Source organism: Vulpes vulpes, chromosome 7 (assembly GCF_048418805.1).
Source record: "Vulpes vulpes isolate BD-2025 chromosome 7, VulVul3, whole genome shotgun sequence".
Taxonomy (NCBI): domain Eukaryota; kingdom Metazoa; phylum Chordata; class Mammalia; order Carnivora; family Canidae; genus Vulpes; species Vulpes vulpes.
The window spans coordinates 26,890,855-26,909,105 of record NC_132786.1 but is presented as its reverse complement, the minus strand read 5'-3'; the positions used below and the strand labels follow the sequence as shown (position 1 = coordinate 26,909,105).

The following is an 18,251-nucleotide window of genomic DNA, read 5'->3' as shown; positions in this document are numbered from 1 at the left end:
AGGTTTTGTTGGTGGCAGATCCAGGTTTGGTTGGAGTAGTAGGGATGAAAGTCAGAGTGCGGCACCCCTGGAACAATTGGGGGAGATGACAGAGTGGACACAGAGGTGTGTATGGTGATTTCAAAGATGCTTAGCCGAGACAAAAAGAAGAGAAGGGGCCCAATAACATGAAGGTGATAGAGGTCTGAGAGAGCTTTTCTTTTCTCTTTTTCTTTTTTCAAGGATGGGAGAATTTGTAGGGTGAAGGGAAGGAGCCAATATAAAATATAAGGTGGTATTGTCTCCATTCACCAACATGACTTAATTTGTCTTCCAGTTTTTCTTAAGTGCAGGGATCCTGGTCTATGGCCGTATACAACAGACACTTGGTAAACATTTGCCATCGAACAAAGGAATTTCAGTTGTAGAGAAACATTGTTTATGGAGTGGCTCAGCCCCTGCAGTGACCTCTTTCCTTCCCCTTCAAGATGTGGCCCTTTGCCTGTCATTTTGTTTCACAATAGACCATGGAGATTTGAAATAGAAGTCAGTCCCCCACCTTGCTGGGTGCTGTGGCCATCCCAGGGGCCTCCACGAGAATTCATAACTATGTCTTCTCCTCACTCCTGCCTAAAAGACCTCACTAACAAACTTTGCCTATTTTCTGGAATCACCCATTGAAGCAAAAGAGACTATAGGAAGACCTAGGCTTCAGGAAGGCCACACTGATGACCCTAGGGGCCCAGTACAGACCTAGTCACAGACTCATTTTCTCTCAGAGCATCCCCTGGTCCCCTGTGTTACAGGGTATGAACACCTACTTCAGAGCGATGTTGTGAGTAATATCTCAAGATTGATCACGTTTGTAGAAGTGCTTCCTAAACTGTAAAAATTAACTGCAGAGCACTATATAAATGTAAGAAACTGATTATTTGTAGTCCAGGCCAGTATGGGTGTTTATATTTTATTAGAAACCTGACTTTTTTTTCTATAAGGGTTGTATAGTATCTGCTTCAGCCACTTCTCCATTTTTTTTTGACTTAGGTAAGAAATTGGCCTGGAAGTGTCACCAATTGAAGAATTGCAATGATTTTTTGCCTCACAATCTACAATTGCAATAGACACAGTAATAAGAGTACTCTCTGCCTGTAGTTTTTTTTTCTGCCTTTCTAAGGAGTACAAACCACTGACTACTGTAAATAATGGGAAAGTGGCATTTTGCCTCTGGCCCTGCGTGTCTTTAGAGGCTGCATTTTCTCTGACACATGAGAAATAGTTGAAGATGCTTCAAGAATTAGTCATATTAGTGTGCTAATGATCCAAGGCATACAACATGGAGAGAAAGTATAATTCAATTTATAATTCATACTAATTAACAGCTATTATGAAAAGAACTTCAGCTTTAACTTAATTTTTTAATAATTGGCACATCTGTGTAGCACCATACATTTGATAATTGTTGTGACATGCACATATGTAACATTTTAGGACAGCATCTCTTTCAGAATCACTACACTCTTTTTTAAACTAAAATTTCTAATGAGGACAGGGAATGGGACATGAGTGTTTGTTTCCCAAGGTTTTCTAAGTAGGAGAAGCGAGTGGGTTTTAGTGGATGCTTGAATGTTTTGCTGAGGAATTTGTTGTTGGGGATGCCAACTGGACAAAAACTCACTGGTGGTTTTTGAAGCTTCATTCTGGTAGAGCAAAAGTCACAAATATTGTCACACTGTGCACATTGTGTAGTTCTTAAAGCAGAGGCCCTGAGACCATGACTATATGCCAACTGCAATAATAAACATTTAAATAATCAAGATGACTTTTGAAAGAGCTATCTTTGGTGTTTGCATTCTTTTAGGGCACATGCTTCTGTGTTCTGTTTCATGTTGTCCCTGACAGAAATTTCTGTGGGAAATTTCATGTGTGAGAGGTAGACATATGGGACCAAGTTGGACATGGAGTCAGAGCAGGGGACAGGCCACTGGCCCTGTCTCCAGTCCCGCAACCGCGGTGACTCCAGTCCCTGTTATTTCCCCAGGGTGTTGCCGGGGTTGCTGCCTTCCTCAGTGCTCCTGCCCTGGCCCGCTGTCCTCTTTTGTCGTCACTGGGGTGCGGGGAGGAGCCTGAGTTTCATGTGGCCCATATTTGCACATTGAGGAAATTCCAGAGAGCACATTTGTTTGGGTTTTTGCCATCACTTCCACTTTGGGGACTCCGCTTTTGTGTGTAGCCAGTGTCGGTGCTGGCTGGCCACAGGCGCACCTCCTCGAACAGCCTGGATGCTCCTCCCTGGAGCTTTGCATCCCGAGTGAGGCGTGGGAGGAGGAGAGATGGTTGGATCTGCGTGTGGCAGAGGCACAGCACTCCTGTGGGCCACCTCCGCCCTCCTGAGCATCTTCCTGTGGGAAAAGTGAGACTAAGCTTTCTTGAGTTTTCTGATTCCTTCCTAACCTGCAGGGTGTTGGTTTCATCCCTGTTTGCAAGAGGCTCGGCTGACCAGGAGAGCCTGGGGCAGCCCCTGGGTGGCCGTTCGTTTCCCACTAACCCTGGGGCCCTGTGATCTGGGCCTCCCTGCAGCTGGGCGGGGTGTGACGCACAGCACCCATGTGTCCCTTCCCCCAGTAGCGAGGTTGGCCTTCTGGAGGAAGGGAGCTCATCTGCTTGCCGTCGCAGTGTGTGGTGAACGCTAGCGTCCCTGTGCCTTCTCCCTCTGTGGGACACGTCCTGCTTTAGTGAAGTGTCTATGCACTTGATTACTGTGATGTGCGTGTGTAGGTACCTCCTGCTACCAAATACTACAGGGGATCAGATGGCCTCAGTGAGATTAAGTGATCTGCCCAAGGCAGGTTGTCTGGCTGGTAACCTAACAGAAACCGAACTCTCACCTGGGGCCTCCTGACCCCTGAGCCTCCTATTTCTGGCCATTCAGATACTTCAGGGTCAGCCTGGCCATCAGACGTCCTCCAAGGACCAGCTGTGCATCCCAGATTCAGGAGAGCACAGCAGCTGATAATCGCAGAGGAGCATTTGAGCAAGAGCAGTGCCCAGCCGGCATGGGGTGCACAGGCAGTCCTGTTTGCAGTTCCCCTGGACCTGTGGCCCACGCTCTGTCTCCTACCTGGGAGGGTCCAGGGCTGGAGGCTGAGCAGCCACCCAGTCACTTCTCTGTGTGCGACAGCAGCAAGCCCTGCAGTGGGGATGGCCAAGGAGCAGGATCCCCGTGAGGATCCTTCTCCCTGCTTTGAACCCTGCAGTGGCTCGCTCATGTGACAGCATGACAGACCAGCTCCCAGGACTGTGTGGGTTATTTTGGAACGGCTCCTTTTACAGGGCCACATCACACAGATTTAAGAACTAGTTAATACTCATTAATTAGGACCGTTTCTGAATAGCTTTGCTTTTTCCCTTTGTTTTTTTCTCAAGTTGTATGTGCTTATTGCTGACAGTTTAGAAATCACAAATAAAAAGAAGTAAAGAAAAAATTGGAAATAAAACAAAAAAGTCATAAAAAACTCTCATGTTCTTGCCCCCCAGAAATAACCATCTTAACATACATTCTTCCAGACCTTCTTTCTGTTAAATTTTTATCACCATGTATTAGGTACTCTGTTCTTAGCATTTTTATAAACCTGATCTCAATAGGTTTCCTGACATGTGAGGCCTTATAACCCCCATTTAAGAGAAAAGGGAACTGTAGCCTCTTAAGGGGCCTCAGCAGGACCCATAAACGCACATGTGCGTGCGCACTTAGTGAATACGTGTGGAGCGTCTCCTCCAAAGCGGTCTGCGCTGCAGCGCAGTGGGCCGGCTGGAACGTGTCCGCGCAGGTGCCGCAGCACAAGGTGCGGACACACGCGGAGTCAGGTTTTGGGGAGCCCCACAGTTAGGCCGTTTGGGTTTGTCTTTAAGAAGAAGAATATAAGCGGCACTTGGGTGGCTCTGTGGGTTAAGCATCTGCCTTGGGTTCAGGTCATGATCCCAGGGTGCTGGGATCGAGCCCAGAGTCAGCATCCAGCTCCCTGCTTAGTGGGGAACCTGCTTCTCCCTCACCCTCTGCCATCCCTGCTTGTGTGCGTGCTCTCTCTCTCTCTCTCCTTCTGTGTCAAATAAATAAAAATCTTTTATTTTTTATTATTTTTTAAGATTTTATTTATTTATTCATGAGAGACACAGAGAGAGAGGCAGAGACACAGGCAGAGGGAGAAGCAGGCTCCATGTAGGAGCCCAACGTGGGACTCGATCCCTGATTTCCAGGATCACACCTGGGCCGAAGAGGGCACTAAACCGCTGAGCCACCTAGGCTGCCCCAATAAAAATCTTTTAAAAAGAAAGAGTATAAAATTTTGAATACAGGACTAGATATTTACTTAGAATGAGAAGAGCAACAAATCACTGAACCTTTAGAAAGTCAGCTCCTCTGTGTGACTATCATTAAAAAAAAAAAAAAAAAGAAAAAGAAAAGAAAGTCAGCTCCTTTCGTCCTCCTGAGCTCTTTTGAGGCGTGGTTCAGAAAAGGGTACATGAAAGGCTTCCTCAGCGGAGCCTGGTGTTTCCTGCCACCCTGCACACTCCACCCTGTGGGGCCCTGCTGCTTCAGCTTCCGCTGCCTGGGCTTCCCCTGGTGGAACACAGACCATGTGCAAGGGAAGACCCTGGATCGAAGGGCGAGGGGAGGGGAGCTGAATGCCAGGGTGGGCCGGAGTCATCCCAGCGAGTATGAGGCAGGACTCCTGTCCCACTCTAGGAGAATATAAATATTTGCTGGCATTCTCATAATTTTTTATGGTGTCATGATTTGTTGTTTTTAGATCTACAGTTTCATTTGGTGAATATTATGGAGTAGGAATCTAATAATTTTTTCCTCAGATTTTAACCAGTGGCTTCAATAGCACTTGTTAACTAATTCACCTAACAGCCTTGATTTGAAATGCCACCTTTATGATATATTAAGTTATTGTTTATACTTGGATCTGTGTCTGGATTTTCTATTGTGTTGCAATGATAGGCTTGTTTTTAAATTATTTTAATTTTTTGATAGGCTTGTTTATTGCTGGGCCATTACTCAATCACTGGACTTTAGAATATTTTTTCATATTTGAGAGAGTGGGGTCTTGCTCTATCCCCTCGATAGCTTTTCCTTTAAAATTTTTTTCTTGTATCTTCTTATCTAGTTGTTACTCTAGGTGATATAGTTAGAACCATTTTGCCATGCTCCAGAAAATAAATTTGTTGGGATTTGATTGGATTAGTATTAATTTTTGATTAATTTCTAAAGATTTGAAATCTACATACCATTAAATTATGTTTTCCAGAATGTGGTATATCTATTTATTCTGTTTTCCCTTTATGTCATTAGTGCCCCTTTTTTTGTCTTTTTGGCAAGTTTTTAATGTTCAGGTCTACGTAGTTAATTTTTGTTATGAAAGGGATATTATATCCATCTCCCATAACTTTTCTAACTGGCCATTTTTGGTATATAGAAAGACTTTTCAGAAAGAAACGTGGCCCCTTACCAAACTTAGTAATTTTAATAATTTTTGCATTGTCAGGTCTTTTGATCTTGTTTCCACTTTTTGAAAACCATATTTGGAGTGGTGTCTGATGCATCAAATGCTGTCATGACTGGTCCTTCGGCTGTGGGAGGGATTGAGGGCATGGTGACCTGATAAGGCAGGATTACTATGATAATAATTGCGATTGAGCAAATTAGGGAAAAGGTTAGGACACAGAACTTGTAGAATTTATTATAAATCATTGAAAGTCTGACAATGTGCAAATCACATAGCACAGATTCAGCTACAGCACACATCAAATCACATATCCTGATCAGACATTTAACTCGACGGTGGCCCTGCGAGAGTACACACCCTGTCTGTGCTATCTGATAATGGCAAATCAGTTTCCCCAGGGTTGTTCAAAGGGATCTGTGTTCAGGGTAACTTGTTTTACCTGCTCCTCACTGTATAAAGGACACCAAACTGACTATCCATAGATAAACACAGCTAATAGGAATTTCCTAAAGTTTGGGCATTTGCTGATGGTGATGTGCTGTTGGATTTGTGGGGGCCCCTGGCTGCAGCACCCTGCTTCTCAAGGCAGAATGGGACTATGTTATCCCTCATCTGTGCTTACTGGAGAGACTGCTTAGAACCAGACCTCAAACGTGGGCAGACAGGCTCATTCCAGGCTGTGCCATGGCGTGGCTTGGGAGGTGAGTAACCGGAGACTTGTATCGATGACTTACCTGTGGTTTAGACCGATTTTACTTGAACCTTGTTTCACATTGAAGCAACATAATTTGTGGGCTTCTACCCTAGGGTGTGTCAGTGACTGTTCTACTTTGAGAGAACCAGAAGGGGAAAGACCACAAGTCCCAGGGATGGGTCATCTTTGTGATCTCGTGTGTGTGGGTGTGTGGCAGAGGGAAGTACACTCAGTGGGAGTGAAATTTAGGGAACCTGTTTGGGGAATGCTGGGAACCATTTTACTTCTAATTCAGAAGAGCCCCTAGGAAGGGAAATAAGTTAGTTTGCCATATCATTAGCAGACATTCTGATTAGACCTTCATGGCACATTGCCTGGTGGCTGGAAGCAGGGGCAGGAGGGACAGCCCCACCCCTAACACTTGTCAGGCCTAGGGCAGGAGTGTCCCTGGAGGCTCATGTACCATGTGTCTAAATAAATATTTCAAAGTTACATGTCTATCTATAAATCAGGTTCTGTCCTCCTCTCTTGATAAATATACCTTCACAAGAACCTGGACAGCCAGAGTCATTGGTTGCTCATTGGTGTTGTGGTTTTTGTTCTTCTTGTCATCTTTTTCACTGTCACCAGGGATTCCCTGTCACTGCTGGGAGGTGTTTCCTATCTATTCCTTAATGGTGCTTTCTGGCACCTCCTCCTTAGTTTGAAGATATTGCCTATTCAGAAAGAGGTATTTCATATTCTGAAGAGTCCTCCTTCATGAGTAAGAGGTACAGAATTTCTTTCTTTTTATGTGTTTAAGATTTTTGATTTGTTCCATTCCAGGAACTCCTTTTGATTCCTTTCTGCTGTCTCTAAGTTCTTTCAGTTATGGCTTTTCTCTTGACTTCTGTGCACTATTTGTCTGGATTTTCTTTTCTTTTCTCTTCTCTTCTTTTCTTTTTTTTTTAAAATATTTTATTTATTTATTCATGAGAGACACAAAGAGAGAGGCAGAGACACAGGCAGAGGGAGAAGCAGGCTCCATGCGGGGAGCCCAATGTGGGACTCGATCCCAGGTCTCCAGGATCAGGCCCTGGGCTGAAGGTGGCGCTAAACCGCTGAGCCATCAGGGCTGCCCTGGACTTTCTTTTCTTAATAAGCTAGTAGGGATATTCCTTAAGCCTATTTACCTTTTCACTTGGGTGCCTGATTTGTGTTTATGTCAAACACCATCAGTAACTGCTCAGCTATGAGGACAAAAATGAGACGAAACTTTCTAAAGTGGAGCGATCTTTCTTTGTGGCTTCTCCCAATAATTCTTATGTTCTGCCATTTGTTATTTGATGGGTCTAGAGCTTCCCTCCCCCTCTCCTGACTTTTGTCTGCTCGCTAGATTTCAGTCTTCTACACTAATTCCCACCATCTGATCTGATGTGGTATATTTGTCACAAAGCAAACATCCAGAGACCTCTTTCCACTTCCTATCCAGCCCTTTGCCCCCAGTGCTGGGGGCTCAGGCTTAATTAACGTCTAACATTTGGATTAGTTCCTGAGGGAATGGATTGGTTGCAATGTGGCTGAGTAGCATTTAGTAGGATATAATGTTTTTTGGACAATTTGAAAATTCCAGTTGTTGTGACCTTTAACCTTGTCTACAAAGGAATCCTATAGCCTTGCTGAATGTGCGCTTCTCCCCTGTCTAGATACTCACTTTTCAAAATGACTTTTCCACACCCTTTCTTTTCTCCTTAAACCTCCTGCATCTCCTTACCCTTCCTTAATATTGGCTGGTGACCTTGCTTCTTATTTCACTGATAAAGTAAAAACACTTTGAAGACAGCATCATCTTTTGGTGCTGAAACTACATGCCCACCACATCAGTGCTTACAGATTCTTAATTTCCCTCCTGTTTATATCTCCATACTCTTGTCTGTACCTACCCAAGACCTGCCTGCCTCGTGGACTGCATTCTGTCCCTTTCCACTTACTCAAAGGACTCTGAAGTTGATCTGTGCTCCCTGCATCCTTAATTTTCCCTCTCTCCTTGATTAGCCCTATCAGCAGAGATAAGTGGAACCCACTTCTGGTTTTCAATTCTATCCCATTTGGTTCTTTTTTTTAATAGTTTCTGTCCCTCTGCTGGGAACACCCAGCTCTCCACTGATTTGAAGATAGTTTGACTTATGGAATATCACTATACCAGCTACTGTAAAGTCTTTACTTGATATTTCTAACATCTGGGTCATGTGGGGGTCAGCATCTATTGATTGTTTATTTATTCCCTTGGGCATTGGTCACATTTCCCTGGCTCTTTGTGCATCGAGTCACTTTGCAGTGTCCTGAACACTGTGAATGTTATGTTGTATAAACCCTGGGTCCTTTTGTAATCCTGGAGGAGTTTATCTATATATTTTTTTAAGCAGGCAGTCAAGATGATTAGGTTTAGGCCGCTAGTCCTACGTCACCCTCTTTGAGTACTAGTTCCCATGTGGTTCAGTTTTCCAAAGCTTCTTTGCTCTGTTTTGGGTCTTCCCTGTACCCCTATGCAACTCAGGGGTGACTCTGAGACTGGAGTGGGCTCACGCAGAACTGGGGGATCCCCTTCTTTAGTTGTCTCCTCTTTGTAGTTCCACTCACACTTCTTGGCACATAGGAGCCAGACAGATGGGGTTTCTGTTTGAGATTTGTATGATTGTGGACCTCTATGACTGGAGCCCATCCTCTGAGCAAGGCCTCAAGAGAAAAGAAGAGAGACCAAGAAAGAGGGTTGTGGGAGAAGGTGAGGGGAAAGGTGAGGTTGGGGATTGTAATTCTTTTGTGTATATACTGAGAAGTAGAATTGCTGGGTCAGATGGTAATTCTATTTTTAATTTTTTGAGGAGGTGACATACTGTTTTCCATAGCTGAAAACATTTTACATTCCTGTCAACAGTGTACCAGGGCTCCAATTTCTCCGCATCCTCACCAACACTTTCCATTTTTTGTTTTATTTTTGTTTTTTGATAGTGGCCATCCTAATGGGTGTGACATGGTACCTTGTTGTAGTTTTGGTTTGCATTTCCCTAATGATCATTGACTTTGATACAGTCAAGACACAGCCCAAAATAGTTCATGGTGCCCTTATGGAGGGACACTCCATTCCCGTCCTTCTTCCTCTTCCCTTGGTGACTACTAATCTGCTCTCCATTTTTGTAAATTTATCATTTTAAGAATGTGATAGAAATGAGATTAAACTGTATGCAACCTATTGGGGTTGGTGTTTTTTACTTGGCATCATTCCTCGGAGGTTCACTCACATGGATAGCTTGCTCAGCGCCTCCCCATGGTACCATAGTGGTGTTGAGCATCTTTTCAATTCCATTTTCCATTTGTACATCTTCTTTGGAGAAATATCTACTCAGATCCTTTGCCCATTTTTGAATTGGTTTGGCTTTTTTGTTGTTGAGTTTTAGATGTTTTCTGAATACATTCTGGATATTCTTTATCAGATATATAATTTGAAAATCTTTTCTCCAATTTTGTGGTTTGCCTTTTAACTCTATATTATCTTTTGATGCACGAAATTTTAAAATTTTCATGAAGTCCAGTTTGACATTTTTTCTTTTTTTTGCTTGTGCCTTTGGTGTCATATTCATGAAATCATTGCCAAATCCAATGTTATAAAGCATTTGCTTTATGTTTTCTTCTAAGTGTTTTATAGTTTTAGGTCTTGGATCCATTTTTGTACTAATTTTTGTATAGGGTGAAAGGTAAGGGTCCACTTTTATTCTTTTGCATGTGGCTATCCAGTTTTCCCTACATAATTTGTTGAAAAGACTATCATTTCCCCATTGAATTAGTGTTGGCACTCTTGTCGAAATTCATTCTATTCCTTTGTTCTGTATGTCTGTCTTTATGCTAGTATGTTTCCATTAATAAAGCCACAGTCTGCCTGCTTTTTTTCCTTTTCATAGTTCTGGGTACCTGCTTTTTGTATTTTGTCCAGAGTTTCTGGTTGTGATCAGAGGAAGGGTGACTATTGTGGGCATTCACCTCCATGACAGTGCCATGATTTTAAATGCTGTATTTGCAACATCAAGGTAAATCTCGTGCCTGAAAGTCTTCCCTGAACTGTACTTCTTCTGAATATCAAACAGGCATCTCAACCTCATGAGTCTAAGGCTGAATTCTCCATCTTCCTACCTAGCTCTCTTCCCACAGCCTTCCCCACTCCAACAAGGAACTACAGCCTTCAGTTGCTCAGGCCAGATACCTGGAGATGTCCATGGCCCCTTTCCGTTGCTCGTACCGCACATCCAAGTCTTTGCTAATCTTGACAGCATTGTTCAAAGTATAGCTAAAATCAGACAGCTTCTTACCATTTCCATGTTGTCATCATTGCTTACCTACAGAACTGTAGGATCTCATAACTGCTCTCTTTGCTTCCATACTTTAGCCCCAGGCTCTTCTTCACCCTAGTGAGTCAGAGGGTATGTTAAGCTTTTGCTCAGCCCCCTCACCCCTATAGATGACTATCTCACTGTGCATAAAAGCTCAAGTCCTCCCAGTGACTTAAGGTACTAGGTAACCTCTGACCATCCTTCATTCCTGCTTTTTCCCATTGCTCTCCTTACTCATCTGGCTTCAGTTACACAGCTTATAGCTGTTCTTCAACCCTTTTACTATACTCCCACATCAGGGCCTTTGTACTTACTATTCCTCACCTGGAATCCTTCTCTCTCCCAATATCTGCAGGGCTCTCTGGTTCACTCACCTTTTAATCTCTGTTCAGCTATCACTTCCTCAGAGAGCCTTGCCCCCATGACTCTCTGTCCCCTCTTAGCCTGCATTAGCCATAGCACTCATCAAACCTGACATGTTAGCATAAGCTCTTTGATGACAAGTCCTTTGTATTTGTTTTTCCAGTATTGTATCTGAGATGCCTAGGACAGTGCCTAGCACACAATAGGCATTTATTGAGTGAACAAATTAAAAGGTAAACGATATAATTAAAGTATTTCTTCACAAAAAGGAATTCAGTACAGTTGTCCTCCAATATTTTTTCAAATGTTCTGCATTAAAAGAAGGATGAAGAATTGTTATGATATGTTTGAAGATATTGGCATCCACAAGCCCACATTTGGAGTACAGAATTTTAGTGCCTTGGTAGAAACAGCTTAATTAATTTCTAACTCTTACCTACTTGGATTCAGTTCTTGGTCCTCACTGGGCTATTTTATTCTAAGGATAGCTATTGTAATCAAAGATGGAAATATATGGGGCAGCCTGGGTGGCTCAGTGGTTTAGCGCCTCCTTCAGCCTGGGGCGTGATCATGGAGACCCGGAATCAAGTCCCACATCAGGCTTCCTGCATAGAGCCTGCTTTTCCCTCTGCCTGTGTCTCTACCTCTCTGTCTCTGTCTCTGTCTCTCTCTGTGTGTGGGTCTCTCATGAATAAATAAATAAAATCTTAAAAAAAAAGATGGAAATATTGAGCTTTCATTCTAGTATCACATAGTGCATCTTAAAGACCAACAGGGTGGGACATAACAGTGTGGAAATCAGCACGGACCACATTGTATGTAGCCACTTTGGCTGCATTATCTCTGCAATCTTGTTCTGCTGTGAACAGGTCCCATGATCATGAATGACAGAGTGAAGAGCTATTATGCAGATGTTTAGCCCTGGATGTGAGCAAACTTTAAAGTCATCTTCTGTGGCTAGAATCCTTATCTCCTCTACTTTCAGCACCTCTGAGGCACAGGCAGGTTGGTTGGGAAGATGCAGTACTTATGTAGCTCAGATATTGAACCTAGAAACCCAGTGAACACTCAGAAATCCGTATCATTTTTGTTCTTTGCATTAGAGTCCATTTTTTAGTGCAGTGGCCTTGTGAGTTCAGAGAGGACAGTTGTCACCCTAAGGTGTGTTCTCACTGCTGGTGAGTATGAGGACATCTGCCTCTTGTTTTTTCTAAGGCTACATTATAAATTAGGACGTGTTTTGAGATGGCTTTCTGGATTTACTTCTGACTTCTGAAAGTGGGTGTTAGGAAGGAGGATTTTGAGGATGTAATTCTAACAGTCATGTAGTGCTTACAACTCAGAGTTTTCCATTGCCTTAACAATGGAGCTATTATTGCTCAGTAGATGGTCCCATAATGAACCAGCTTGGGTGGTAAATAACTGATGTGTCCTGTTCTGTTTTTGCTTTTTCAAGTGCAGTATTTTCTTGTTTGTCAAATTTTATGTACATTGTTTTAAGGCTTTTTTCCTCCTTCTGTATGTGATAGTATAAGTGCTTTGTTTTGATGGGAGTTGCTGCTTTAATGCAATGGTTGGAATTTAGGGTGAATACTGGCTTATGATCTATTAAAAGATATACTCTCACTTCTGTTTCAAGGGTAAGCTGTTACATAATTGTCATCTTTAACTAGAAGGAGGGAAAATAATGGAAATGTGTTCTGCAGTCTCTGTATGCTATTTAGCATTTAATTTGAGTATTTAATCATATTCTCTAGTTGTCCAGGGCATATGGCAGTTTCCAGCATCTTAAAGGCATGAAGGGAAATACTTTGCAGCCCTGTTAGGAGGTTGCTGAATATGTCTGAGATATGACTCATTCCTTTTGGTGAAGAGAGCTTTAGTGGGAGGAAAAATTTCTAGCATCTTTTTGGCTGTATGAAAGCCTGGGTGTTTTTACAGTACTCATTCATTTTTTTGTTCATTTATTAATCCAGTGGATATTTATTGCATGTTCTGCTCTATAGCAGTCACTGTGCTAGGTAGGTGTCTAGGGAAGAGTCCCTCTCTGATGAACAGAATAGCTGATAGTGGAGGGATGGGGAAGCTAGAGCACTTCTGTGAATCTGATGAAAAGATTGTCAGGTGTGGGTGGCAGGAACCTTGCCAGCAACGGAGGGAGGAGTCTGAGCACATGGCTTCCAAGATATTTCTGCTCTGTGCAATTAAAGTATACCACGAGCCTTAACACTGTTTGTGCTCTATTCTATGTAATTCCATTTCTTTACATTTCTCTTGAGGAAATAGAAGTGTTATTTATAATTTAAAAACAAAAAAGAGGAAGAAAATCTAATTGCCCCATAGTGCAGACTGATGAAATTAATTATGGTGCATTCATGAGATGGAGTTTTCTGCAGTCATTAAAACTCATATTGCAAAAGAATATTTAATGGCATGGGGAAATACCATTTAATAAGTGGAGAGAAAAGCCTGTAAAACAGTACAATCTCCATTTGGTACTGCTGTGTCCTCAATCTGGCCCACCTGGGTTACGATGTTGAAATTGTGGCCACCCTGTCCCCACGCGCACTCACCATGCCCTTGCCCTGCTATTCCCCTTTCCTTACGCTTGCTAACATACTCTACAGTTTACTTGTGCCTCTTATTGCTGTTGTTTTACTGTCCTGCTAGAATATAAGTTGTAGGGCTGCAGGAATTCTTTTTTCTATTTTGTTCACTGATGTGTCCAAATAAGCCTAGCCCAGTGTCTGGCACATGATAGACCCTAAAAAAAAAAAAAAACAACAACAAACTATTGAATAAATGTTGAAGGAAATGTGGAAGAGTTATGATGGCTATTCCTTTTTTTTCTTTTTTCTTTTCTCAATTTTTCCTATTTTAATAGGAATTAATTCCTATTAATCCTAATAAACATGGATTCCCTCTATAGTAGGAGGGGGGGAGAATTTTAAAAAAAACAGAGTAGAGTCTGAATTCCTCATGCAGACCTTGCTCGTTGACCTGGGGCAGAGGGCTGAACTGCTGAAGGAACAGGGCAGAATCAGGCCTCTGGTTGTATGTATTCTCTACAGAACACAATCCATATGAAATGTTAAAGTGCTTGTGGGCTCCGGGGTGGTTTTGTGCTGGATTTGGAACCTTCCCCAGTCTGCGCCTACGCTTGGAGCGGCCTCCTTCATGCCTTGCTCCTTTCTCCTTCCTGGTCTGTATCTTCCCCGGGTCACCGTTTTCTTCAGATGCCTGCTGTCTTTTTATGGCCTTCTGTGACGACTCTGGCCTTAGTCCGCGGCATCCCCAGGGCGCTGACAGAGTGTGCCAAGCCTGGTGCTCAGGGAGGCCAGCCTGACAGGCCTCGCCCGCTTTCTTTCGCAGCTCTGGCCTGTGGAGGAGCCATGTTCACCATGGACGGTCACCAGTGAGGCCAGAGCCACCGCTGCTGGGAGCCAGGTGGAATCTATTTTAAGACAAGAACCACAGAAATACTTTAAACACACATATGCTCCCCTCGTCTCACGTGTTATCTTTTTTCTGCAAGTAAATGACAAGCTTCTTGAGAAAAAGGCTTCTATTTTCTACTTCTCTTCCCTAGCGCATAAACAGTTCTGGTCTCCAACCTGATGTCACAGACTTCCAAGCTGGCTGGTCCTGGGTGTCCCATATATAAAATAAATGTTTGTGACCCTTCGGAGATGGCACGAGAGTGATATAGGGGCAGTGATTCGAGCACTGTCGAGGGCATGATATATGTGTGCACATATATGTTTAATGAGATTTTGTTATTAATAATTGAAAAGCTAGGGATGCCTGGGTGGCTCAGTGGTTGAACATCTGCCTTCGGCTCAGGTCATGATCCCGGGATCCCAGGATCGAGTCCCACATCAGGCTCCCTGCGTGGAGCCTGCTTCTCCCTCTCCCTCCGCCTGCCGCTTCTCCTGCTTGTGCTCTCTCTCCGTTTCTGTCAAATAAATAAATAAAATCTTTAAAAAAATATAAAAAAATATTGAGGGGGAAGAATCCAAACCACAACCACTGGAAACCCATAAATTATTTTTCATACTATTTCAAAAGTTTAGCAAAGCACATATTCCTAACTCTGTGTGATTTATAGCATTTTCTTTCTTGAAATAGATAAACAGTTTAGAAATATACAGCTAGGAATCTGTGGGTTTGAGTTATTCACAAAGTATTTGATTAATTACTTAAGAATTCTTTTTTTTTAACTGAGGGTTGCTAGAGAGGTGGTGTGGGGGGGGGATGGGGTTACCGGGTGATGGGCATGAAGGAAGGCACCGGATGTGATGAGCACTGGGTGTTACATGCAACTGATAAATCACTAAATTCTACCTCTGAAACTAATAAAAAAAAAATAGAATTCTTTTTTTCCTATTTCTTAAAAAAGATTCAACTTGTTAGTTTTTTAGTTTTTAAATTTTAAAATATATTCAGAGAGGAAGCAAGTTGACTCAAATGTAGAATGTTTGTCAATTTTTGTAAAAGTTGTATATGGGGGGGATCCCTGGGTGGCTCAGCGGTTTCGCGCCTGTCTTCGGCCCAGGGCATGATCCTGGAGTCCCGGGATCAAGTTCTACAACCGGGCTCCCTGCATGGAGCCTGCTTCTCCCTCTGCCTGTGTCTCTGCCTCTCTCTCTCTTAGTGTCTCTAATGCATAAATAAATAAAATCTTTAAAAAAAAAAGTGTGTGTGTGTGTGTGTGTGTGTGTGTGTGTGTGTCTGAGCTGAGGCTCTGTGCATGGGGAAACAGGCATTGGTCCTCAAACTGTATCATTGAGGTGGCTTGATGTAGGGGGGAGAGATGGAATGAATGGAAGAAGAAATGAAGTCTTTTCTCACTTGACATACTTTTAAAACAAATGGTGACATTACTTATGATTTTTGCCTTTCCTTTTTTTGCATTTTTGAATAAAAAACAAAAAAATTGTCAATACTCTTTCATTGTGTAGATTACTATGTCATACCTTTCAGAGCTAGATTTTCCCCTCCCATTGGACATGGACATTAAAGGATGCTCAGGTTTTTACTTTCTTAATGCATTTCTAGCTTCTTCTAATATTTGAATTTTTGCAGTTCCTTCCTTTCAACTTTAATATCTTCATTTTCATAGAAGCTATCATCTGTACTCTAATTATATTGCCTTCTAAAATATTTAGTTGAAGGAAATTCCATGATCATTTATGGAGTTTAATGCTTTTTTTCATTTGTTTTATCAAATTTTTGAACTCTTGCCAATATTTAATACTCTTACAAAGCAAATATGTGTATAGTATAGTTTCACATTCCATTATCTGTTGTGTAACTTCATGGCCTATGATTTTCACATTCTCCCTCACAGAGTGGTGAAGGGTCTTCTCAGCTTTTTGAAGTGTGCCTCATTCGAGGGAGAGGTGCTATGTTTTCAGTCACAGATACCTTTTCCTTAATGTCATCTTGTGGTCATGTTGGATTTAGGGTCTTGACCTATCTTTATTCCAGTCCTGCTTTGTTCCAAGGGAGTGTGACAGTACAACTGTTTTTCTGACCATTGTGTGAAGTAACAGTCAAATCATTTCACACTTAGATAACAGGGTAGAATACAAATCATGTCTTTTGGGGAGAAAATGCTGAAATATGTAACTTGGGTAACAAGAATAGAAGGAAAAGTGATGGGTTCTCTACACAGGACCTGCGTTTGTCTGGGTCTCCATTCCCTAGTTGTAAAGTGAGGGCCACAGATTGGCAGATTGGAATGCTTTCATTCCTCGGCTACATTCACGCTCTGACTGCAAAGGGCCAGTAACTTGGGCTGTGGAGCTGTGGGAAGAACACTGATGGAATATCCTGTTCCTCCTTTTCCAGCATGTTGACCTGGGTTCTGTTAGCTTTAGGGAGCATAGAACACCCTCCTCCTCCTTAACGTTTCACACAAATCAAGGGAAGTATCAGGAAGGTGGCCCAGAGTCAAGCTGCTAGACAAACAATTGAAAGTGACTCCAGTAGTTAAAATAACCCACATCTGGACAGCTGTGTGAAAGCTGTCATGAATAGAGTTTGAGAAGAGAAGGAAACTGACTGGAAAAAGTGGAAGCTGCAGATAAAAAGTCTGGAAAAAGCATCCAGAATGTGGGTAGGTGAACACTAGCCCTTGACCTCATCCTGGGAAGCGCAACCAGTAGGTTACCTCTTGGAAGTTGAAATGTCAAGTTTAAAAGAATAGAGTGCATGCTCTCTTGCCTTGGAGATAATACATTTCTAGGTATCCGTTATCCCAAATGTACCCCACACCCTTACGTAATGTGTTAAGTACAGGGAACATGCATGGTCTTTGTCCTTTTACAGGGGAGAGGATCATGCCTAATTAGGCTACAAAGGTCTACTTTGGTTCTGACGACAGGACCAAATTCTGTGTTAGGTGGACTGTGGTTCTGACCTGGGTTTGCATGTCGACCAAGATGGTGGTGAGGGCCATGGGATCTCAGGCTGGATGTTTGAAAGAGGCGTGGTGAGTTATCACTGTGCAGGGAGATTTCAACACAGGCTGTGAATAAGAGCTTTTATATTCCATTAAAAGTCCACTCATAGCCTGAGTACCTTTGAGACACTTGCCTTTTCTTGATTTTTCCTTCTGAGTTCTGGCTCCTACCTATTATCTTAGGAGGCTAGGTGGAAGTAAATAGACATTTTGTGGCTATTTAAAACACTATGTTAAATGCCTAAAGGAGCCACAGGTTATTTAACACAATTCAGTAGTGAGCACTTCTACAAATTTGTCTTTTATTCTGAAGAGGAGTAAAAATGCAATTCTTTATTCAGCAACCCTGTAAAACCAGTAATGGCTTCATTTCACTCCTAGGTTTACAGCTTTGAAAAATGTTTTCAGCATAAAATGTGAATCTGAGGACATTTGGGGAAAGGATATCCATCCCAAGAGGTAATGGGAACAAGCTGCTCTATTTCTCAGGGCCTGGCTGGAGCCATGGCATGGGTCCCTCTAAGGACATAGAAGAGTGTCTCAGCCATCGCTGTGTCCCCTCCAGCTGGGAGTCCCTCTGCTGGATATCAGAAAAGTCTTTGCTGTGAGAAGAGTGCTATTCTTAATCTTGTATAGTAAGTGACATTTGTCTATTGTTTTAAAAAATGCCAGTGTCTGCCCAAACCCAGATCTGAAGGCAATTTGGGGGTCGTGTCAAACTAAGAGGACAGAATTGTAGTTGTGGGGAGGAGGAGGGCTGGGTCATCTCCTTGGCTCTTTTCTGTTCTCATACTTAAGATTCCCTCTTGATGAATTGAAATTTTTACGCAATAGAAATGTAGTATCACATTTTGTCGAAGTTGTTTCAGCTCATAAAT

The 18,251-nt window shown here is 42.6% G+C and overlaps 1 protein-coding gene across 27 annotated transcripts in view; it reads left to right on the top strand.

The window, feature by feature from the left end:
* The window catches only part of CSGALNACT1 (chondroitin sulfate N-acetylgalactosaminyltransferase 1), a 323,911-nt gene that overhangs the window by 74,936 nt on the left and 230,724 nt on the right, over positions 1-18,251 (top strand). For 2 of the 27 annotated variants that reach the window (XM_025993708.2, XM_072763328.1), the window contains exon 1: positions 2,148-2,389. The exons of 19 other annotated variants lie outside the window; for them this stretch is intronic. The gene's annotated coding sequence lies outside the window, so the exon portion shown is untranslated. Of the gene's footprint in view, positions 1-2,147; positions 2,390-18,251 lie in introns of those variants that run through there. 6 more of the 27 variants (XM_072763334.1, XM_072763344.1, XM_025993706.2 and 3 more) reach the window with 6 other exon arrangements.